The 10977-nt window shown below is 38.8% G+C and overlaps 1 protein-coding gene across 1 annotated transcript in view; it reads left to right on the plus strand.

Moving 5' to 3' along the window:
- The window catches only part of PTPN12 (protein tyrosine phosphatase non-receptor type 12), a 163302-nt gene that overhangs the window by 25921 nt on the left and 126404 nt on the right, over positions 1–10977 (plus strand). The gene's annotated exons all lie outside the window — the stretch shown is intronic.

Raw genomic sequence — 10977 nt, forward strand, 5'->3', positions numbered from 1 at the left:
GTCTCCTTTTTTGGTATTTTCACGCAAATTCTTCTGCTAGTTGGGGTTTAGTCCACTTCTATATCCTTCCCTTCAAGGCTTAGGGGTCCAAGATTATCTTCTGTGTCTGTGTTAATTGGTTTCCCTTTTCTTTGTTGAAGAGGGTCTGTGTAGTCTTTTCTGTCTAGTCCGCCATCTTGCTCACCAAAAGAGTCTGTTTTGATACTTTAGATTATACTAGATTCTGTGCAGATTGGTAATAGAGAGGGACATGAGGTTTATTCTGTATTTTAAAAACATTATTCAAGAGAGAGAATTCTTAAATTGTCAAATTATGTCTTCTATGGGTGATGAAATATCTGTGATACCTAAAAGAGGTAAAAATGAAACCTAGAAATACCATGAAATGGCTGTATTTTGAATAGAAAGATGTAATTGAAATAAGGAACTTTTTGGATCAAATTCTGATTCTGTCCCCCTTCCACTTACCACTTTCTTTTCTCATCTGTCTTAAATCTTAAGTTATATAATTGACATTTAGGACTGATGATACACATACTACACAACTGTGACCCTAGTAGGTGGTCGGTCAATTATGTCTTCTGTTGTTTTTGCCCACCTTGTTGCCCTTATCTTGATTTTCATTGGAGTGGGGGAGGCTTTAGGTGAGGACAGACCCCTTCTGTCTTCAGGTATAGGCACATGACCAGACTTGCTGGAGCTATTTGGTCAAAGGGTTCTCTTAGGTTATTGACAACAATAAAAGTCCCAAACCCACTGCCATTGGGTTGATTCACATTCACATTGAGCTTATAGGGCACAGTAGAACTGCCCATAGCATTTCCAAGGCTATAAATCTTTATGGCAACAGAGTGGCTCATCTTTCTTTCACCGAGTGGTTGGTGAGTTTGAACCGCTGTTGTTTTGGCTGGCAGCTGAATGCCTTAACTATTGTGCTACAAGAGGTACTCAGGTTGCTAAGTTAGTTAATTAAAACTTAGGTTGGGACATCTTTGCTCTCCCTAGTGTATTTAGAACTTGCTGCAGGAATGAAGCTAATACAGAGGAAAGTGGAGCTAGAAAATGGGGAGACGTTTTGTGGCATCATTTGAGATGGAGTCAGCCATTCCTGAAAATCTGTCAATCTCTTTTCAGTTGCATTTATATAAGCCAGTTTGAATTGGGTTTTTTTTTAATTTTTTAAGTTTTTAAAACTTTTTATTGTGATCTGGGTGAAATTTTACATTCAACAGTTCATACATATTTTATTTTTTAAATACACATTTTGTTTTGTCACACTCATTATATTCCCTGTGTACTTGACCTATGCATTCTTTTCTCCCTATCTAACTCCCTGTGAAAATGCTGCCCTTCCGATCTCCCATGGTACACTGTTTTAAGGAGTGCATCTCCATTCATGTTTTAGGCCTGTCTGTTGCCAGCCAGTATTTTTGTTGTTTGGAACTGAGAGTCTTGACTAATGTAATGATTTTGGCTTACCTTAAATTTATGTACTACTTACTTGGCTTATTTTACCTGGATAATAAATCTGTGTGGTAGGTTGGCCAAATTATATCCTTAATAGTTTGTGATAGTTGAAGATGTGTCAACTTGGCTGGACTCCAGTTGTGAGGGGTGGTTCCCATGATGGGATCAGATGACTGAGTTATGAGCGGCCGGTCTGCCCAAGGGGAGTTTCCCCAGGAGTGTGGCCTACCTGCAATGCTATTCCAAGGACAAGCTGGAAGAACGGCATTCCGGACTATATACTTCCTTGAGTGAGCGGCTCACCGCTCGCCCTGGAGGTTTCGGATTCATCCTTTGTTGGGAACAGCAACCAGCGGGCTGCGTGCCAGCTTGATTCTCTCGGCTCTGTTGTGCTTACGGGAACCAGGCGGCTCCGGGCCTCATCTCCTCCAGAGACAAACTTTGTGGCTTGAACTCCTCTGCCGTGCGTGCGAAAGCCAGGCGGCTCCGGGCCCCATCCCCCTCCAGAGACGAACTTTTCAGCTTGAACTTGTCGGCTTCTACACGCTTGTGAGCCATTTACCTAAGATAAATCTCTCTCTCTCTCTCTCTTTCTCTCTCTATAAATATATATATACACTTTGCTGGTTTTTGTGTTTCTCTAGAGAACCCAATCCAACACATAGTTCTAGCCAACTTGTTTTAAGTCTTCTAAAGTAAAGTACAGCGTGCTTTAGTTCAGGTTAGAAAATGAATAAATGAATTCTCTGTGGTATATGCAGAGTGCAAAAAGGACATGGGCAAGGTATCCTCCTCTGACTTCCATCCTCATCAGGGGGAAACAGAGTCACATCAACAGCCCAAGACTTACTCCTGTGAGGCCAGACATACCACCACCCTCCAGCTTTTTCACCAATTCTGACACCAACTGTCCTTCCCACAACACTCACTACTTTTCTGCTGGGTTGGATAATTTGTTGCAGTGATAGCACAGAACTCACAGACAATACTTAATGATTATGGGGTTTACTAAGGGAGTAATTCAGGGTCAGGAATGATCTCAGGATGCAATTCTTCTCTTTGATCAGAACAGTCTCCCCTCTGCTATGCCTTCAGGTATGCCTCTTTGACTCTTGGCCTCTTGGCCTGGCCTGTGCCCTGCTCTGGCAAGTGTTAGAAAGCACTTATAGTTCTGGCAATGGGTGCACCCCACTCCTCCAGCAAGCCTCCCAAAGACAATCAGCTTTCTTGCTCCATGGGCAGGGAAGCCTGCCATTCTGTTTCATGCCTCTTGGTTCTGCTGCTTCCATCGTCTCGGCTCGTCATCTCTGCCAAGGAGGTCCAGTGCAGGGATCTCAGATCCAAGGATGCACTCTACTCTACTTCTGGCTCTTTTCTGTTGATGGTGGTAAGATCCCATTCTCCCTTTTGCCTCTAAGAGGGCTCATTTTAAGCCTAGCAGAATGACAAAACTTAACCAATCCTTGCATTAGGCTTCCATAAACCTTATTTGCATGGTCCCACTCCGACAGGGGTGCCATGTACCTTATTTACATTACTAACAAAGCTATCCAGTCCTCTTGGTAGGCCACAAGCACCTTATATATTTGCATAGTTCTACCCAGTCATCTGGTGGGAGTCACAAAAACCATAGCTGGAAGAGCCATACCAAATAATTCACTATACCACACACAGCTAACATTACAAATCAGATGTTTTGGACAGTGATATTCCTAATTGAGGTTAACATAATAACCTTTGATAATAAGGAACAAATAGTCTACTAGTTTCAGCACAGTTCTGATTGGAGTTGGGTGGTTCATATGTTCTTAAACTCAGAAGTAGCTTTTAGGAGGTGGATATTTGATTCAAGAGAAAAAGGATTGATGCAAGGCTAGTTGGCCCTTCCTAAAAATCATGGAGTTGGGAGCTTTGGTAGCGTAGTGTGTAAGGCATTTGACTGCTAACCAGAAGGCTGGCAGTTCAATCCCACTAGCCACTCCTCAGAAGGAAGGTTGGGCAATCTACTTCCATAGTGATGTTGTTGTTGTTAGGTGCCGTTGAGTCATTTCCGACTCATAGTGACCCCATGCACAGCAGAATGAAACACTGCCCGATCCCACGCTAGCTCCATGATCCCTGCTATACTTGAGCCCATCTTCGCAGCCACCGTGTCAGTCCATCTCATTGAAGGCCTCCCCCTCTTTCGTCGACCTTCCACCCTACTAAGCATGACATCCTTCTCCAAGGAATGGTCCCTTCTGACAATATGACCAAAGTAGGTGAGACGAAGTCTGGCCATTCTCGCTTCCAAGGAGCATTTAGGGTGCACTTCCTCCAGGACAGATCCGTTAGTTCTTTTAACAGTCCGTGGTGCTTTCAGCATTCTTCGCCAGCACCACAACTCAAAAGCATCAACTTTTCTTCGGTCTTCCTTATTCATTGTCCAGCTCTCACATGCATATAAAGCAATTGGAAATATCATGGCTTGTATCAGGCACACCTTAGTCCTCAAGGAGACATCCTTGCTTCTTAGCACTTGAAACAGTTCCTTCGTTTACAAACTGAGACAGACTAGAAGAAGGAGGAGGACATCCACTTCTCAAATAATTGGCCAGGGAAAACCTTATGAATAGCAAAGAAACACTGTTTGGTACATTACCACACAACTTTATGAATAGTCCGGTTAGGTTAGAAGGCTCTCAAAATAGGACTGGGAAAGAGCTGCATCATCTGAGTAGACCCAGCCTTACTCCTGTGGATAAGGTAAAGGTTTTGAGACCTCCATTTGCTGATGTGGCCCCACTCAAATTGAAGAGAAACAGCTGCAGACATCCATTAATCATTGGAACATGGAATGTACGAAGTATGAATCTAAGAAAATTGGAAGTTGTCAAAAATGAAATGGAACACGTAAAGATTAATATCCTCGGAATTAGTGAGCTGAAATGGACTGGTTTTGGCCATTTTGAATCAGACAACCATGTGATCTACTATGCCAGGAATGACAGTTTGAAGAGGAATGGCGTGGCATTCATCATCACAAAGGATGTTTCAAGATCTGTCCTGAAGTATCTGTTAATGATAGGATATCCATAGTGATACTGCCTCGGAAACCCAAGGGGGGTCGCTATGAGTCGGGTCCAACTGGAGGGCAAATAACAACAACAACAAATTATGTAGTAGACTGAGCAGATTTTAACTGGGTCATTTAAGCTAATAAGAGGTGAAGTTCAAAATGACTGAGGGCTTATATAGGTAGCTGTTTAGAAACTTGGTACCTTTAAGGAAAAGTCCAATTTAAGAGTAGTACTCCTTAACAAGCTTTATCAGGGAGGATTCTCTAAGATCCTTGAGGATATGATGTTAGATGAGAAGAGAGAGAACATGGGTGTATAGAAGAATGGTGCTACCATTGGGTTAATATCTCCTCAGAGCATGCCCATGTCTTTTGTAAAGTTTCTAATAGGATATATCAGGAATATTTTCTTAGATGAATTTCAGTTTTTTTAAGGACCAAGGTGAGCAGCTTGGGGAATTGGACCAGGTAGATAACTTTGAACCTAAAAGTATCTAGATAGTATTCAGTGTTTTTTTTTTTTTTTAAAAGATTGTTGGTTAGTAAGTGAAGTATTGAGCAGCATTTTTTCAGAGAATGAAATAACCTTTTTATTGACACATAAATACAGAAAAGTTCAGAAATTTTAAGGGAAAAGCTTAATAAATTTTCATGAGGTGAATACATATATATAATTAAAACTGAGATCAAGAAATTGAAACACTACCAGCATCCCAAAAGCTCTGAGGTCCCCTTTCAGCCATTCCTCTCAAGGGTAACCACTATTAACTAGTAATATCAGGTATTTTGGGGGGAAATCCATTCATTTAATAGAAATTTTTAAGAAATCTGTATCATATATCAGCAGACTTTGTATCTACGTTTAAAATACTGTGTTTCTTTATATTGGTAGTGTTAATTTGATTAATCCTGTCATTTTAGCATCTCTGTCTATAGTTATCTGTGGTAAAACAAATGGAAATGTAAATGCAATTAGAAAAAAGGACTGTTTTCTACCCTTGTATCTAGTTTTATACTCTAGAGTTGGTATTTGAAGGGATGGTATCCAAACTTGCTTTAGTGACTATTGTTTTTATACATTCACATTTTTAGTCAGTAGTAATTACCGTCTTTGTTACACAAATAATGCACACGTTACAACTGTTTTTATTTTGGGGTGAGGGCAATACCACCCAACCTCCTAGCATGGAAGTAGATTGCCCAACCTTGCTTCTGAGGAGTGGCTGGCGGGTTTGAACTGCCAGCCTTCTGGGTAGCAGTCAAATGCCTTAGGCACAGCGTCACCAGAGCTTCCATGTAGGCACATTATGTGTGAAAAATATGGTGGTTTTGAACTCATAATTTCCATTCATTCTGCCTCCTGAAAAGAAAGGATGTGCTAAAACATCTTGACTTCAGGAATGAGAAAAGGTTACATTTACCTTTCTATTTTATTGGAATGTTGTTAAGACTATAAATGTTTTTGCAAGTGGTGTGTAAGCTTTGTATTGTGATATTTTCAATGTTTGAGGATTGTGTTTATTGGAAAATAGTTTATCTAGGTCTATATTATATTACTATTGTTTTTGATCTTTGAAGTTAACAATTCTGAAGACACGTCTTAAAATTAATTTCTTTGATTTCCTTCCTATTTAGTTAATCCTACTATTTGTAGGCTCTTTCTTTATTTGCTTTTACCTAAATGTTAATTCAAAAACTAATACAAACTTTAATTTCTGTGTTCTCTCAAGGAAGTTGATAAGAAGTTTGTTTGTAGTATACTTTCATACTGTTAGGTCCTAAATGAAATATACTCAAATACTTGATTATTTAGAAATACTAAAGAACTGTACTAATCTTGTAAAACTGGCTACGGTGACACGGATCAACCTAATAATGCAGCTAAAGAATTTGGAACAATAAGAAAGAATTAATATTTTCTCCTGTTCCACGTTCTTGTGATGACTGGCGGATTATTTAAAAAATATTTTTAGAAAATGCAACTTTAATATAAACTATCAAAATAACAAGATGAATATTTCACCAGTAGATTTAATTTCTATCATTGCTTTATTTTATGCCAGCTTTTATATTGTTTACAAGCTCTTAAATTTTCAAATTTGTTCCAAAGTGAACTCATCATTTATTATTTTCCTAACTAAAGAAGATTTTGAAAATTTTATTTAAAAACAAGATATGAACTGAATTAGATAAATAAATTGCTAGTATTTTGTCTTTAAAATGTTTTATAGATAGAAGAGGAAAGAAAAAGAGCCTTTGGGAAGAAATCTCTAAATTTATAGGGTATTAAGGAAGGAAAGTGTAGATAGGAAAGAAAAAGCTGGATATAAGTAACATATCTTTTTGATATGCTTGATTTTAACAATTTGAGTGTCTAGCGTTAGAGTGGACACTTCATTGATGTAGATACAGTAAGTATATCTCTCATTGTCTTCAAGTCGTCTCCGACTCATAGTGATCCCTCCTTGGGTTTCCAAGGCGGTATCACTACGGAAGTAGATTGCACAACCTTCCTTCTGAGGAGTGGCTGGTGGACTTGAACTGCCAGCCTCCTGGTTAGCAATCAAATGCCTTAGGCACTACGCTACCAGAGCTCGTTTCTTATACTTTTTGGGTTTGTTATGCAAAACTTAGAAAGAAATCACTAGTGTTAAATATTTTTTGGCAGATAGTACTTTTTGAAATCTTAAGCAGTTATCATGGTTGCATTTTTCTTGCTGTCATTTGGTTACAAATATTTATTAAGTACCTATTATATGCTAGGAACTCTACTAGGTGTCGAGGATATATTAGTGAACTAAATAGACAAAACTTTGCACTCATGGAGTTGATACTGTATCATATATCAGCAGGTGTAGAGAAAAATGCATAATTTATGCAAATAGTTGTGACATGGGGTTTCAGATAATGTTAGGGTAATACTTGCTGAAAGTTACGCACCATGTGCACTGCTGAGCATTTTGCTTTAATTATGTCATACAGTCCTCACAAAAATTATGAGTTAGATACTCTTGTTATCTTCATAATTAAAGATGAGGATAAGAAGTATGAGGCAGAGCCAAAATATTTTATTGGCCTTTATAGACTGTGAATATTCTTTATTGATAAAATTTCAGAACTGAAAAAGTGGTTGCTTTTTTATGTTAGTTGCAGTGAGGAATCTGAAATAATACCAAGAAATTTTTCTTGTCTGTTACTTTTAAAATATTGGTATTTAACATTTTCAGTAGATTTTTTTTTTCTTTGCATGATTTTGCATTGGGTTTTTAGAAAATGTTGGGTCATTGAATGTTCCAGCCCGCCAAATGTTGACACATTTTATTGTACAATATTTTTTTAAAATTACATGTTAACTGTTAACATCATCATTAGAAAAGTTTTTGTTATTGCGAAGCTGTGAAGCTCACAGTGGCAGATGCAGGTTTTCCTGAAATTCTGATTTTTTGCTTGACAGCCTTAAAATTTGTCACTTGTTTTCCTTGAAATGATAAACTCACTCTGTTTGTTTCCAGGAATATGTCTGCCAGATATAAAATCTGAATAGCCAGTTTGTGGTGTTGCATGAAACTAGTGGCTAGTTTAGCCTGCAACTGAAAATAATTGCACAAATGCTTTTTTTCTGTAGACAACATCATAATTTGGTATGTAGCAGAAGTATTTTTGCGTATTTCCCATTTTGCTACACAGACTGTTAAAAAGACATGTATTCAAACATCAAAATTTTAAAATATTTAAAATTTGATTGCTTCCTCAGAGATATTCTTAAGAGAAACTTTTTTTTCCTTCCCCTGTGAGAGCATGGTGATTAAGAATACAGTGACTACTAGTTACAGTTTGGTGCCACTGCCTTAGTTTATGTTAAGTTGCCAGCACTTTTACCCACCAGTGTCTTTGTACGATTAGTGCAAATGTGAACACGGTGAAAAGGATATGCCTTGTATTTTTATGAAAACAGTTTTGAATTTTTGAATCCCTTGAAAGGATGGGTATTACCAAGGGTCTGCTGTCTGCTTTTTCAAGAACCTCTGGTATAGAGAAGGTATAGCAAACATTTTCTTAAAGGGCCAGATTTATGTAAACCTTTTAGGCTTAGCAGGCAATATGGTTTCTTATAATGACTCATCTCTTCCATTTTAGTGCAGCTCTAGATAATAGATAAGGTGGTGCAGTGGTTAAGTCATTTGGCTGCTAACCAAAAAGTTGGTGGTTTGAACCAATCAGTTACTCCGTGGGAGAAAGATGAGGCAGTCTGCTTCCATAAATATTTACAGCTGTGGGAACCTATGGGGTAGTTGTACCCTGTGCTACAGAGTTGCTGTGGGTCATAATCAACTCATTGGCAGTGGGTTTGATTTGATTTTTTATAGATAATAGGTAAACAAATGGATGTGACTGTTCCAGTAGTGACCATACAGTCATAGTTTGCCCTGGTCTGTCATATAGGCAAAATATGGCAAATATGTAACTGGAAAGGAAGATTAAAAATAGATTATAAAAGATTTCATTTTTATCATGCTTGAGAGTTTGATCTTATATTCCCAAGTCAGTGATTGCTGAACCTTTTTTTTAATTTTTCATATTTTACAGTGTTTTAGGTGAAAGTTTACACAATAAATTTGATTCTCATCCAACAATTCATATACAAATTGTGACATTGGTTACAATCCCTGCAATGTATTTGAATACTTACCATTTCTATCCTGCCTGCCCATCCATCCACTTTCCCTCCCCCTCCTTTCTTTCTCATCTTTGCTTTTAGGTAAATGTTGACCTTCGGTATTGTATAGTTGATTATTTAAAGAAGCACATTCCTCAGAGATGTTGTTGTTTATTTTATAGGGCAGTCTATTATTTGGCTTAAACGTGACCCCTGGGAGTGGCTTCATTTCTAGGTTAATGGGTTATCTTAGGCAGTAGATTTGGGGGTTTCTCTAGTCTCTGTCAGTCCAATAAGTCTGGTGTTCTTCATGAATTTGAGTTTTGTTCTGCATTTTCCTCCCATTCTTTCAGGGACCATCTGTTGTGTCCTTGATCAAAATGGTCAATAGTGGTAGCCTGGCACCATCTAGTTCTGGTCTCAGGCTCGAAGAGCCTGTGGTTCATGTGGGCCATTAGTCCTGTGGACTAATTTCTTCCTTGAGTCTTTAGTTTCTTTCACTCTCCTTTGCTCCAAATGGGAAGAGACCAATAATTGTATATTAGATGGCCACTCACAAGCTTTTAAGACTCCAGATGTTACTCAACATAAGAGGATATAGAACACTAAGAACTGAGCAATGGCAGTTGACCTGGTTGGCCCACAGGACTATGGTTCTGAGCCTTCAAACTCAGTAAATCAGTCCCATGAGGTGTTTGGATGTGTCTTGGAAGTATCCATAATTGTACCCCTCGTATGCATTTTTGTAGATATGAATAGGTAGCACATACAACTTGTATATACATATGCCCACAAAGATACATATGCACACATATGTATGCCTATTTGCCTTCCCACACCCATATAACATACATATCTACCTGTATAACCATTCACATATTTTTTTTTTGTTTGTTATTACTGTCGTTGTAAAATTATATAACATTTACCATGGTTGTGCTTTATTCTTACATACTTCTCAGTATCTTCATTTATGTTGATCAAGTGGTGCTGACTTCCCCTATATGGTGTATTACCTTTCCAAACACCAGAATTAACACATCTCCTATTTAGTAAGTGATTTGCTTTCCCTCCCCACTCCCATGCCTGGTATTCATCAAAGACCTTTGCTTTCTTTGTAGATACTTATTCTTGAGTTAAAAATTGTATCATGCAATATTTGTTTTTTTATGGTTGACTTACTTCACTTAGCATAACGTCTTCCAGATTCTTCCATGTTATGTTTCATGAACTCATTCTTCATCATTGTGTATATTCTATTGTATGTGTGTACTGCAATTTTTTTTTTTTTTTGAGTCAGCCCCAGGGATACAGGTGAGGAGAGACAACGCAGGGACGCCCAAAGCAGCAGGCCGGAAAAGCAGGAGAAAGGAGATTAAAAGCCAGGAAACAACAGAGAAGAGCAATCAGCTGAAGGGATTAGGTGAGGAGAGGAAACCCAGGCCCACCCAAAGCAGCAGGACTGGAGAGCAGGAGAAAGGGGATAAAAGCCAGGAACCCGAACAGAGGAGCAGTCAGCCCCAGGGACAACTCAGGGATGCCCAAAGCAGCAGGCCAGAAGAGCAGGAGAAAGGGGATTAAAAGCCAGGAAGTGAGACAGAGGAACAGTCAGGCACAGGGACCCAGGTGGGGGTGATACAAGAGGTCTCCAACAGCAAGACAAACTTACCTGTCGGTTTGTCCTACTGTGGTGACATGTAGATGTGAGTTTTGAGGCTGAGCCTCTGGTGTTTAAAACCCAGCGAGATGCACCTGGTGCACAGGTAACAGCCCAGCTTATAGACTGAGACAGACT

This window comes from Orycteropus afer, unplaced genomic scaffold, assembly GCF_000298275.1.
Source record: "Orycteropus afer afer isolate SDZICR_OR568_19922 unplaced genomic scaffold, OryAfe1.0 scaffold00007, whole genome shotgun sequence".
Lineage (NCBI taxonomy): Eukaryota > Metazoa > Chordata > Mammalia > Tubulidentata > Orycteropodidae > Orycteropus > Orycteropus afer.